General features: G+C 31.0%; 1 long non-coding RNA gene across 1 annotated transcript in view; it reads right to left on the reverse strand.

The window, feature by feature from the left end:
* Positions 1-11,914, reverse strand: part of LOC121253844 — a 24,178-nt gene extending 12,264 nt beyond the window's left edge. Inside the window, exons 1-2 of the long non-coding RNA XR_005938509.1 lie at positions 11,787-11,914; positions 8,208-8,213 (exon numbers count right to left, since the gene is read on the reverse strand). This is a non-coding gene — a long non-coding RNA (uncharacterized LOC121253844). The remainder of the gene's footprint in view (positions 1-8,207; positions 8,214-11,786) is intronic.
* Positions 11,915-14,330: the final 2,416 nt, after the last annotated feature.

Below are 14,330 nucleotides of genomic sequence, written 5' to 3' on the forward strand. Positions count from 1 at the left end.
GACAATTCCTTTTATAATTTTACTTTTCACATAAAATTACCCCATATTTTTAATTGGATAACGTTAAATACAGTTATAAAATATACAAACGTCATATTCATTTTAAAAAAAAATAAAGTCTACTATTAAAAAATTAATTTTTTTCATATAAGTCTTGTATTTACTTATTTTTTTAAATAGATTGCGCGACACATACGTATTTTTCTATTGTAAATATCATTTTTCTTTTTAATTTTCATCCTAAACTACAAATAAATATTAATTTACACTTTAAACTAACTATAATTTTAAATTATATTCTTGATTAAAATACGATGGTTAATATAAACAAGAAACTAATTATGTGAAATCTGTTGATAATTTAGAAAGTGAATTGAAACATATTATAATTTTTATAGGTCGAAGAATTTTGTTAATGTGATTGAGAAATAGGCGTAGCTGAACTTAAAACATTTGATGATTAAGTTCTCGGTTACTTTCACAAAGCTTTTCAACTCATCTCATCTCATCTTATTTAATCATTACAAATTTTTCAAATTTTTACATAAAATAAAATAAATAATTCAACTTTTTTAAATTTTAAAATAAAAATAATATTAAAAAATATATTCTAACAATATTTTTTTAACTTTTAACTTTTATCCTAACTCATCTCATCTCATCTATAAAAACAAACTAATCCTAAACATATAAAATAAGTTTTTGTAATAATTTATGGGCAAAAAGCATTATGAAATGATTTCTGAAGAATCTTCTTTGCGCTCTATAACTTCTATTGAGTCACATCATCATTTCATTTTACTTTAATAACATATCACAACCCTTCATAGGCTAAAAAGGCTTTCCATTGTATTGTTTTTTGTTATCATTTATTTAATAAAGACGAAGAAAAAGACCTTGCATCTTCTAGTTTTGACTTACCATTGCTTGCCTTTTTGGTTTTGCCACCACTTAACACATTTATCATTGTACTATGAGTCGGTCTACTCTAAAAAAAATAGTCCGTTTAAGTTGATCGCTTTTCACTTTTGATTTTTTTTTTATTTTTTTAATATATATCATTTTTTAATCATTAAATAAAAAAAATTATCAAGCAATCAACTTGAGCGGTCATGAAAAGTAAAGTAGTTTTTTCCATGTATTATTATTTTTTTTAATAAAAAAGTCTGTTCATCTTATTGTAATTATTGACTGTTCATTGTCTACCCTTTTAAATTTCCTACCTATTAACCATTCTACTTTGAATTCTTTATATTTTCACCAGTTAATTTTGATATTCGTTAACCTATAAGAATTGCCCTTCCTCCATATTATAAGAATATTTTTGTATCTTATACTCATCGTGACATAAACTTTAAACAAGTAGGCCTGATTTAGATAGAAAGATGCTTCCATCTCATTCCATATCATCTCAATATCTAAACATCATAAATACAAATATTTTTTAATTTCAATCTTTAACTTTTTCATCTAACCATTATCTGATTATTATAGCTTTTTAAAATTTTAAAACAAAACACAAAAAATAATTCAATATTTTCAAATTTCAAAACAAAAGTTATATTAAAAAAAATCATATTCTGACAATATTTTAATTTTATAATATTTTTATTCAATTTTTTCTCTCTACTTTTCCAAAACTTCATAAAACATTTTAATTCAAACTATTTCTAACTCTTCTCATCTCAACTCAAATATCTTACTACTATTCACAAACCATCTCAATTAATCTCGTCTCAATTCACTATCTAAATCAGGCTGATGCATGATAATTAGATAATTATTTCGTGCATTGCATGATAGTCATATTCTTTCTTAACGTTTTGTTTTCATTCCTGAGCCTCAATATTTAAATTATGAAAGAATGCCTAAAATCATGTTATAAAGAGCAGTGATATTTATAATTTGTTTAGTACATGACTAATTATTATTTGAGTTTGTGAAATACAATGTCGTCAAAGGGTCTAAGATTCTTGTGGTGTTATTTTGGTGACAAATAGACTTATGGTAGGTTTGGAGTATGGGATGAGACTTATGCCGTCTCTCGGTATGATTTTAAATTTTAATTTTTTTAGGTCCCAATTTGTTAACTTTGCTTCCATATCTATTTTATTATGAAATTTAGTGACATGAATGTATAGTATATTTGAAGTTGTGATATGATGCTTCCCTATTTATTAACTTTACTGATCATGTCTAAGAGGAGTACTGTTTCGTTTTTCTAATGATTTTTTCGGTATTTAGGATTCGAGAAAGTAAAAATCTTGCTTACGTGACTTTGGAAGGAAAATCAACGAGGAGACCACCAAACTGACTTGAACTAGTTTGGTTGGTTTTATCTCCCTCAGTCGATCGGTTCTGCTGGTTTTATACAAATAAAAAATGGGTCGGTTCAATTTTTATTTTTGGCCAAAATCAAATCGACCGGTTCAATTTTTAGCCCTGGACTTAAGGGATGGTTGGATATAGAAAAGATATATTAATTTATCAAAATTTTTTATAATTTCATTTTCAAATATTATTTAAATATAAAATACTTTTCAATTTTAAATATTTAACTTTCTCATTTAATCATTATCTAAATATAAAAATCAATACAACTTTTACAAATTTTAAAATAAAAGAAAAAAATCAATACAACTTTTTTAAACTTCAAAAAATTATATTCAAAAATTTTTCTTAATTTTATAATATTTTTATTTAATTTTTCCTCTATTATTTTTCGAAACTTAATACAACGTCTTCACTTAAATAATGACGGGCATATAATCTTCCAAGTTTCCACTAGCAACGCTTTGCACCCCACCATATTCCCAAGTTGCCAATATACAAATCCCAAAAATTTATGTCTTAATCTAATGGACACGTGTAGCTCATGTATTGCCCCATCTCTAGTGTTATTTTTGCCACACATGCCATGCTAGCAAATTCCTTGGCCTTAGTTAACAAAAAGATAATGCAATATAAGTACGGAAGTGCTAACCAACCAAGCTGGTGATGGACTTGGGTAGAATACTCGCCTATCACCCACTTGCATATGTGCTTTTTAAGTCTTGATCTGCCCATCTAGTAATATCGAGCAGTTGTATCGGGTGAGCTTGTAGAATTTTATAGAACGAATATGAACAAAAACTGGGCATAGTTTTAGCAATATGATGACACTCCCTTAAAAGTATTTGTGACATAAGTTGGTGATAGACAAAAGAGAATTAAGTGTGTTCATTATGCACAAATGGTCTCTATTTATAAACCATGAGGCACTAGTTAACAAGGGGCACAACTATTGGTAAGTGACATAACTTTTTGACTAAATCAAATAGTTGTATCGCTTGACACTTCCTCAACCATCACTCTTACTGGAACCATCACCATGAAGAGGGTGTCATTGCAAGGGGTATAGTGTTTGGTGATCACACCTCTTAGAATTATATCTCCCACTTGATCACACAAAACGGTGATTTGAGTATTTTACCTTGGAACTAATATAAGGTTTCCACTACTCAACTCTCATCTGTAGACTCCTGTAGATCAGTGTCAGAGCATAACAAGTCTCTACGTGTGCACGCTTTTATCATTATCTTATCTGACTACACCCTTCATCATATGTGCTCCCACTGACCACGTATAAAGGGATAGTTTATTTCAATAAAATAAATTTGATGAACTATATCAATTATCCGTGATTGGATTAATAATCAATATCCCTATTACAATTGACAACTTCAGCGAAATACATAACACATGTATCGACCTGCACTGAATTTTTGTTAAGTACTCTCTCTAGATGTTATTCTTGAGGCTTTCCCTAATCACCTTATCAATGACTTTACAAATAATAAACCAATTATTTGGTTAATCAACCTACATTGAAGTTTTATCAAGTACTCACCCTAATGCTATTTTTAAAGTTTTCCTTAATTACCTTATCAACGACTTTATAAATAACCAAAATTTTTATTTGAGTATCACCATAACTCCATTTTTCTAGCCATCCCATAATTTTCTATGTTATGCGTGTCGACCATGAGGTTGCTTCACCTAGGAATCTCTTAACCCCATTCTAGTCACATGTTTTTTGAATTTCTTAGGAGACAATCCCTTGGTCATCGGATCTGCTGCCATCTCGTTCAAGAAAATAAAATTAACATTAATCTCATCTCTTTCAATTATATCTAAAATATAGTGATAATACACATCAAAGTATTTTCCTTTGGAACTCTGTATTCCATTTTTTATCAATAAGATAACAGACTGATTATGAAAAACAAATTGATTAGTTTTATGGATGTACCAAAATTTAAACTTTCAATACATCGTTTCATCCATACCTTATTACTCATTGCAGTATTATGAGCAATATATTCTACTTCTATAGTAAACTTAGCAATACAAGCTTGTTTCATACTTAACCAAGAAACTGTTGTTCCACCAAAATAGAAATATATATCTACTTATAGATTTTCTATCATCTACACCACTTCCAAAAATCAGCATCACTATAGCCAAATAATTCTAGACCATTGATCCCAAAGCACACTTTCATATTTTTGGTAGCTTATACCTTAATATATGCTTCACTGCTTGCCAATGTCCCTTACCTGAATCGGATTGATATCCGCTTACCAATCCTATTGCATGACAAATGCTTGGTCTCTTACTTGTCATTGTATACGTGATGCTTCCCACAACTTGAATATAAGGAACTTTAAGTATTTCGCTTATTTCCTCCTGAAAATTGATTTGTATCTGACTTTTTTTTTTTATTTCCAGTACTCTGTGTCTGAGTAATGTTAGGACTTTCATTGTCAGATTCTAAAGAGATTTGTTGATTTTCAAGATCATTTAATAAATCTATTTGATCAACTGGAGTAACAAGGTAAGTATTTTCTAAAAAAAACAACATCTCTACTTTCTATCAATTCTCTATCAGAATGATAAAATTTGTAGCCATTTATGTTTTCTAGAAACCAAATAAACCTGCATTTTCAGGTTTTACTTTTCAATTTGCCCCTTAGTGGCCTTGGGATTAGGAGTGTAACCGGTTCGGTCCGGTCTAGTTTTGGACAAAATCTAGAACCGAACCGGTATGTACTGGTTTTGTATTTTTTAAAACCGATTACACACCGGTTACCCTCCTAAACCGGTACTTCCGGTTTTACCGATTTTCGGTCCAGTTTTTCAGTTTTTTTAAAATGTAAGTTTCACAATTTGTCATTAAAAATTTTTTTATAAAAAAAAATGATTTAAAAAAATATGTTTTATACTTTTATTAATTTATTAGACTATATAATAGTATTAATATTAGACTATTGGTATAGTAATAAATTATATATTAGTATTAGTTATAAACTATATATTTAATATTAGTATTAGTTATAAACTTTTAGTAAAAACTTGTAGTATTAATTATAAGTATAACTATAGTCATTAGTCTATATTAGACTATTAGTATTAGTTATAAATTTTTAATGATTTATTATTAACATTTTATGTAATAATTTATAAATTATTATAAGAAATTATTTCATATATGGATATATATAATTATATATATTATATATAAAAGTTTCACATAAAAATTTATAATTATACATAATATATAAAACTTATATATATTAATATATATATATAATATTTTGTATAAAACTTATATATACAATAATACAAATATTATTTTTTATATATATTTTTTTATCAACCGGTCCGGTCCGAAAAATCCTAAAACTGGAACCGGACAGGAACCGGCCAGTTTTCACATTCTAAGAACCGGTTCCGGACTGGACCGGTTCAAAACCGGTAAAACCAGTTCGGACCCGTTTTCCGGTTTGAATTTACACCCCTACTTAGAATAAGTACTTGTGCCTTACAATCCCACATTTTGAGTTTACTTAAGTTTGATTTATGTCCGGTCCATATTTTATAAGATGTTAGATGTTTCAATATGATTTTAACTCTATTTAATATATATGCCGCAGTCGATAATGTTTCTCCCAAAAAATGCGTTGGTAAATCAACATATGTCATCATCAATCTCATCATTTCCAATATAGTTCTATTTCTTCTTTATGCAATGTCATTTTGTTGAGGTTTATATGTCATAGTATAAATATATCTTATACCATTCAATTTGCATAAATTATTCAAAACTTTAAATTCACCTCATTTATCACTATTCAAACCTTTAATGGGCCTACTCAACTGGGTTTCTACTTCTGTTTTATATTTTTAAAATTTTTCAATTGTCTTAGATTTATGTCTGAGTAAATAGATATGTCCTTATCTTGAATAGTCATCAATGAAAGTAATAAAAGTAAGAAAATACTCAATTCCTCTATAGGTTTTTGTTTTAAAAGGTCCACAAACATCAGAATGTATAACTTCAAGTAAATTTTTGGATTTTCAACTTTTGGAAAAAGATTTACTATTTATTTTTCTTTTGATACATGATTCACATATATCAAGATTATCTAAATTTATTTGTGATATTAATCCAATTTTATACATTCTGATTATCTTATTTTTATTTATATGGCCTAATCTTAAATGTCATAATTATGCACAATCAGTAGATACATTTAAATAATCAGAAATAGATACTTTATTAATATCAACATTTAGTACATACATATTTTGATTTCTCACGTCTTTCATTGACATATTACCCTTACTTATAACAACAATTCCAGACTTAAACTCAAATATGTATGTAGCTTTTATGATCTAGTATAGGCATTGATACTAAATTCCTAGGAATACTAGTGCATATAATATATCACTAAGTAAAATAATGGAACCATTAACTTTAAATATACATGTACATTGTCCCAAGATATTGTAGTATGTGTTGTTATCTATATAAACTCTATGCTCACCTGTTTGCTTCTCTTCGAGTTTGAAAAACAGGTCTTTGTTCTTGCAATATGTCTTGTTGCTGCAGACTCAACCTACTATGAATCTGACGTTGGTTCCATAAGTATTAATTTTGAAACTGTCATCACAATTTCCTTGCTTTCTTGTAATTTTTTCTTACTAGGGTATTGTGATTTATAATGCTAATTATTCCCACATTTAAAACATTTTCCAGTAAACGGTTTACTTTACCTCTTTTTCAACTATTTCTTTTTCTTAAACTATTTTAACTTCATTTTGTTTTGCATAGAACGTTTGTCCTGAGCCATCAACAAATTAGATGATTCACTATCTCTGTTCCTCCTTTTCATCATTTCTCATTTGAAGTATTAAAAATTTAAAAGTACTAGAAGCGATGCCATTGTTATTTTGATTTTTACTATGTGTTAAAGAAGTAACAATATAATTCCAAGATGAAGGAATACTATTCAATATGGTTGTAACTTGCATTTTATCAGTGGGAGGATGACTAGCATCGTATAATTTTGTTGCAATCCATTCCATTTAAAGCACATGATCACCTATGTTATCATTCTCTTTCATGCAAGCCCGCTTATACTTATCCAATAATAATTGTTTATAAGTATCCGACCTTAAACCATATTTTGCCTCAATTGCATCCATAACTTATTTGGCAATTTCATAGTCTTCAAAGAGGGGAATGATATGATCATTCATACAATATAAAATTAAAGTTTTTGCCCATACATTATGTTCTTCCCATTTATCTCTAGTTCGTACGTTGCTTCTATTTCCATTGGGCCCATTTTTGACATTTTCTAATGGCTTTGGTGTTGTTAATGTGTATAAGGCCTTTTCATGGGTTAAAAGAAAAGTTATATACCTTTTCCTGACCCGAAAATATTTTCCATTCAAATTTTCAATCCCCGAGTGATCAATACTTTTTTTTGGTGCTATAAATAATAAACCTTACAAATTAATTGTGAGAAAATAAAATTATTACAAACTTAATAATAATAATAATAATCTTTGGATTTAATCCAATGTTGCAGTCTAAAAATACTCCTATTATATTTTAAATAAGGAGAGTAATAGAAGTGACGTCCCAATTGTATATTTTCACGAACTTTCCTTGATGTTTCTCCCATTTCAAGAAATTTCTAGCAATAATTTTGACCAACATGTGCCCTATAATGATTTGGCACAAAATTTGGAGCAGAAAAGCTTTTCAATAGACCAAATCAGGCCTGAAATGATCTAGAACGACCAAAAATACCAAAATTGGCCTTAACTAGTTTAGAAAACCGAGCCAGTTGATTCAAGTCGGGTTCAGTCACAATATACTAACGGTCAACGACGCGATCAATGGCTTGGTGCACAACTCTGTCTTCGGCTCGACGCGTGACCTTGTCTTGTGGGTCGGCTTGTGAGCTGGTGACTTGGGCTTGGGCTCGAGCCTAGTTTTTTATGAGCCTAAGTAGGCAGGCATTAAGGCCTATATGCATGCTGTTTGGTGGAAGCCCTTTCCAAATGAAATTGTGTCATTCTGTTTGGCTGAAACGACGTCGCGTTTTTTTTTTTTTTTTTTTTTTTTTATGAGTAGCTTCCAGCGTTCTTGGAACGACATCGTTTAGGCCCTTGCTCGAAACAACGTCATCTGATGCACCGTTTGGTTCCCCAGATACGACCAAATAGACAATGTCGTTTTGGTCAATTTCCTTCTTACTTGAGTGAACGACACTGTCATTTAGCATAAGATTATTTGAATCCTTGTGACCATTTATCGAAAAAGTACCGTTTCGACTAAAGGTTTCATCTTCTTCCTTGCGCCTAGTACTTCTTGTTTCTGTAAAATTCTAAGTAGTGTCTTCTTCTGGCGTACTAGACGATAGTGACCTAATATTTGACGTGTTCCTAACACTCTCAAGCCCAGATAACAGTGAGCAACTTCGGTGATTGGCCGAAACAATTTTTGAAAAAATTTTATTTTTCTTTATTTCGGGCAGCACTGTTTTTCCTCTTTGAGTGAAAATATTCCAATGGTTTTCTTCAAAATAATAACTAGTAACCAAATTCTGCAAATTACAGTATATTCAAGACCCCTGACCGTAATTTGAAAAAGCTTTTGCCTTGGATCCAATAGCCTCCTCAAATGATTGTAATATGCAAGTATGGTTGCCAAATCAAACATTTATCTATTAATGGTCTTCGTGATGCTCGAAATTAACCCTTTTTTCATGACCAGACTCTTAATATCATTGTAGAATTTGAACGAATATGTACGAAAATTAGACAGAGTTTTGGCAATATGGTGACACTCCCATGAGAGTATTTATCTCATAAGTTGGTGATGGACAAATTGGAATCAAGTGTGTTCATTGTGCATAAATGGTCCTTGTGACACCCCTAAATTCCACTTGGGATTTGACGGAATTTGAAGTGTTGGGATATGCAACACAAGATTGCATGCTCCTATTCATGACTAGGGTTATAAATCCAAACCGGAAAACCGGTCCGAACCGGATTAGTTTTTAGAATGTGAAAATCGCCCGGTTCCGGTTTTAGAATTTTTCAAACCGGACCGGACCGTACCGGACCGGTTAATAAAAAAAAAATATAAAAAATAATATTTGTATTATTGTATATATAAGTTTTATACAAAATATTATATATATTAATATATATATAAGTTTTATATATTATGTATAATTATAAATTTTTATGTGAAATTTTTATATATAATATATATAATTATATATATTCATATATGAAATAATGTCTTATTATAATTTATAAATTATTACATAAAATTTTAATATTAAATCTCTAAAAGTTTATAACTAATACCAATAGTCTAATATTGACTAATGACTATAGTTATACTTATAATTAATACTACAAGTTTTTACTAAAAGTTTATAACTAATACTAATATTAAATATATAGTTTATAACTAATACTAATATATAAATTATTTATACCAATAGTCTAATATTAACACTACTATATAGTCTAATATGTTAATAAAAGTATAAAACATATTTTTTTAAATTAGTTTTTTTTAAACAAATTTTTAATGAAAAATTGTGAAACTTACATTTAAAAAAAATCGAAAAAACCGGACCGGACCAGAAACCGGAAGTACCGGTTTAGGAGGGTAACCAATGCGTAATCAGTTTTGGAAAATACAAAACTGGTATATACCGGTTCGATCCTAGATTTTGTCCAAAACCGGACCGGTTACACCCCTATTCATGACAGATAAAGATGCAATGCATTTAATATGCAACTAATAATATGCAATATTTGCAGTGGATAATTTTTTTCATTGAGCAATACTATGTACCATAAGTAATATATCCCAAAACATAAACATGTTTCATAAAAGTTACGTGATAACTAGTATTCAAAAGGTTACAGTACTTGCACAACAGGTCTGTAATGTAAAGAGTATTGGAGACGGCAGTCCATAACTACAGTTTGGAAATAAAAGCTATTGTACTAATTTGCTTAGCCATTCACGCAGCTCAACTATGATATCCAAACTGACGTCCTGAAAAATGGGGGATAGTGTTAGGGACCACAGTCTTGTCCGTAACACTAAGGTCCACGAGCTTGCTTTGGTGAAGATGACGACCGAGTGATCTTGCCAACTTGCTTGGCCTTCCACAAAATGATGGTGTTTAAGTGATGGAATGATGATGCACTTGGGTAGGCTAAGTGTTTAGGCTAAGGCAAATCAATGTGGGTGGCTAGACTTATTCTTGAGTGAAGTGCCAAGATGATGGAGGCTAGGGTTAAATGATGATATGAGGTTAGGGTTCAGGTTGGAGGCAACTAGGGTTGCCGTGGGCTATGGTGGGATTAGGGTAGGCGTGATCTTGGAAAAATGGCTTAGGATTATGGGTGTTTGATGCAATGGGAATGGCTTAAGGGTTGCCCTTGATGTTTGGGCCACTTGGATGCTGATTAGGGTAGGTATGGTGTAGTGTAGCTAGGGTTTTATGGGGTAACTAGGGTGAATTTCGAGATTTGCAAGAGTTGGCTTAGGGTTGGAGTTTAGGATGATGCTAGGGTTTGAGAATGAGATGGAAGAGTGAGGCTAAGGTGGGCGGATTGTGATTGACTTGGTCTTAGGAAGATTGGCTAGTTGGTTTAGAAGTAGATATGAGAAGTTTGTAAGATGGAAGGAATATTTGAGCGAAGAGGGAAATTTGAATTTGAATTAAGATGACAAGTCAATAGTTGACTTAGAGAGATTGTATGAAGAGTGATTTAAGGAATTGAAGAGGATTTGCAATTCTTTAAATTAAGGGATTTGAATTTGAATTTGAATATGGTAAGAGGATGGAGAGATTTTAGGGATGTGATTGGAATAAATCAACTTTCCTAAAAGTAAGGAAGTTGACTCAAGAGGGACTCTTGATGGATGGCTAGGTCAATGGATGATGGAGGTAAGACTTCTAAAAGGAATGAATCACCTTATGGAATCTTGAGGTGGATAGCTAGAGCTTATATGGATGAAGGGCTAATTATGGTAATGTGAACTATTATGGAAAGTAGGGCAACACTAGGGTTGGTCGAGTATGGTAAGTGGGGAATATGACTAGGGTTTGATGGAGATAGTGGCTAGGTATTTCGGCTAGGGCAAGTTGGACGGTGGGAAGGCTTTATGTAAAGTGTGTCAATGTATGGAAATGATGACAAACAAGATGGTAGTCGAGTATGTGATATGGAATGAATCAAATGAGCAATGGAATGAATGAACACCAAGAACAAATGAAGAACACGATGAACAAATGATAAATAATCAAGAACAAAGTGAAAAATAGATAGCCAATTCAACTATGATTCACGTATTGCACATAGATAAAATAAATCTCTTTATTGATGAACTTGAAAATAACAAAGAGAACAACAACTTGGATTCACGAATTGCACCAAATTGCAAGAACAAGATAGATTGAACCACACCTATTCACGAATTGCAAGGTATGATCCTCTCTTAAGGGATTCACGTATTGCACCCCAAAGAGCCCAAGTGCCTTAGCACCGAATGGTGATCTCAAGAACAAAATAGTCTACCTACTAGGGAATTTGCCAAAAGATGTCAATGCAAAGACTAAGGGTCCTATTTATAAGGATTACAACTTGGAAACCCTCAATACGTCCATTGAAAAATAAATAATTAAATAAAAATAAATAATAAAAAATAACATAGTTGGCATGGGTCAAGTTGACCCATGACATGCATGAGCCCATGAGTGGGCTAGGCTAGCCCATGGCATGGGCCATGGGCATGGCTAGCATGGCTGTTGGCATGTGGCTGACATGGCTAGTGGCTTGGCCATGAGCCACAACACATAGGTTCCTATCAGATAGGCTCTAGGCCATGCCATGGGCATGGCTAGCATGGCTGTTGGCATGTGGCTGTTGGCATGTGGCTGACATGGCTAGTGGCTTGGCCATGAGCCACAACACATAGGTTCCTATCAGATAGGCTCTAGGCGCCATCGACTTTATTTGTACTCCACATTCTATTCAATCTTCTCCAATCTTTCATGGGTGGGTTCTTTAGATCCCGACACATCGTCTATCATTCTTCTGAATTGACATAAAATGAAGTCAATTGATGTGATTACAAGTGAGATTTGTAATCATTTGAGACTATTAAATGAGATTTGATTGTAAATCTCAACAAGTTAACAGATAACTTAAACTGACAGTTTAAAGATGCATGCATAACAATAATTGCATGAATGCAAAATGTGAGTATGAGTAAGCTTGACATGACATGACAAACAACATGACATGTGCTAACATGACTTGAACTTACATGAAATGAAGTGAACTGATGTGAAACAAACATGGCATAAATTAAACTTGAACTGAACATGAATTGAACTGAGATTGAATATGAACTGAACTGAACTAAACGTTAAAATAACATGAACATGAACGTGAAACATATGAACTGGAAATGCTATCTCCTGTAATTGAAATTATGCATTCTGATTAAGAAAATGAGAGTGCTTAGGTAGCTCCTACAACTTCATCATGAGTATCCTTTTTGTATTAAGACAAATTATATTCCTTTACCGTAGTACTAGGAAGTATATATGCCTTGACCACAGTACCAGACATATCATATACTCCTTGATTGTGGTTTAAATTAACAGATAACAAGAACTTGATTTGAACATGAATTAATAAGGCACGAAATTGAACATGAAACTGAAACTTGAAATTGACTTGATTGACGTGAAAATATTGTTTTCGAGACACACTCTGTACTTGAGACATGACATGATATGAAGTAAAATGACAGATAACCTGACGTAACATGATATGTACGTGATATGTATGACATGACACAATATAAGAAAGACAAACATTTAGTGCCATGACATAACATATAACAGATAGACGTTTTGTGACATGGCATAATATGAAACAGACAAACATTTTGTGACATGATAGAACATATAACAGACAAACATTTCGTGACATGTCATAACATATAACAGACAAACATTTTGTGATTGACAGAACATATAACAGACAAACATTTCGTGACATGTCATAACATATAACAGACAAACATTTCGTGACGTGATATAACATGTAACAAACAAACATTTCGTGATATGACATAACATGAAATATATAAATATTACGTGGCATGGCATAACGTGTAACAGTTAAAAATTACATGACAAAATATATTGTGTAACAGATAAATATTGTATGATAGAATATATTGTGCGACAGATAATTATTTTGTGATAGAATATAATATGTAACAGATATACATGCAGTGACATGGCATATATATAACATAAGTACATAACCACTAGTTCTCTTATCAACATACATACACAATAATCTGATAATAAGTTGGAAGCTAGCTTATAGTGATCGTCGCATTACGGAGAAAAAGATGCAAAACATGAGAAACTGCAAGTGGAGATTTCTGAGTGTTAGAAAATTCATTAGTAATAATGACTTTTTTAGAGAAAAATTATCATTTTACCCCTATATGTGGGAAAATGACAATTTCATCCCTAACTTAATGATTTTACATCCTAACTTCAAAACTCATTAAAATTTACATTCATCATGTAAATTTTGAACTAAATTCAAATATATAATTAGAAAAATTTAAAACATATTACAAACATACTAAGGGTGAAACCTCCAAAGGCAAAAACTCTTGACATTTGTTGCAATTCTATCAACCTCATTTCTCATGCTTAAAACCAAAATATTGAAATATGGATGATCGCATCCTATGTTTAAAAAATCAAACAAGATCAACTAACAAAATCTAAATTTACAAAAATCACAAAAATCTTTTTGTGATTCTCAATGTTGTCTCTTTTTAAAATATCTCCAAGAACTCCAAAAGTTTAAAAACTTTCTTCTAATATGTTCATAACACACTCCTAAGAACTAAGATA

The sequence above is a fragment of the Juglans microcarpa x Juglans regia genome, chromosome 3D, assembly GCF_004785595.1.
Source record: "Juglans microcarpa x Juglans regia isolate MS1-56 chromosome 3D, Jm3101_v1.0, whole genome shotgun sequence".
Taxonomy (NCBI): domain Eukaryota; kingdom Viridiplantae; phylum Streptophyta; class Magnoliopsida; order Fagales; family Juglandaceae; genus Juglans; species Juglans microcarpa x Juglans regia.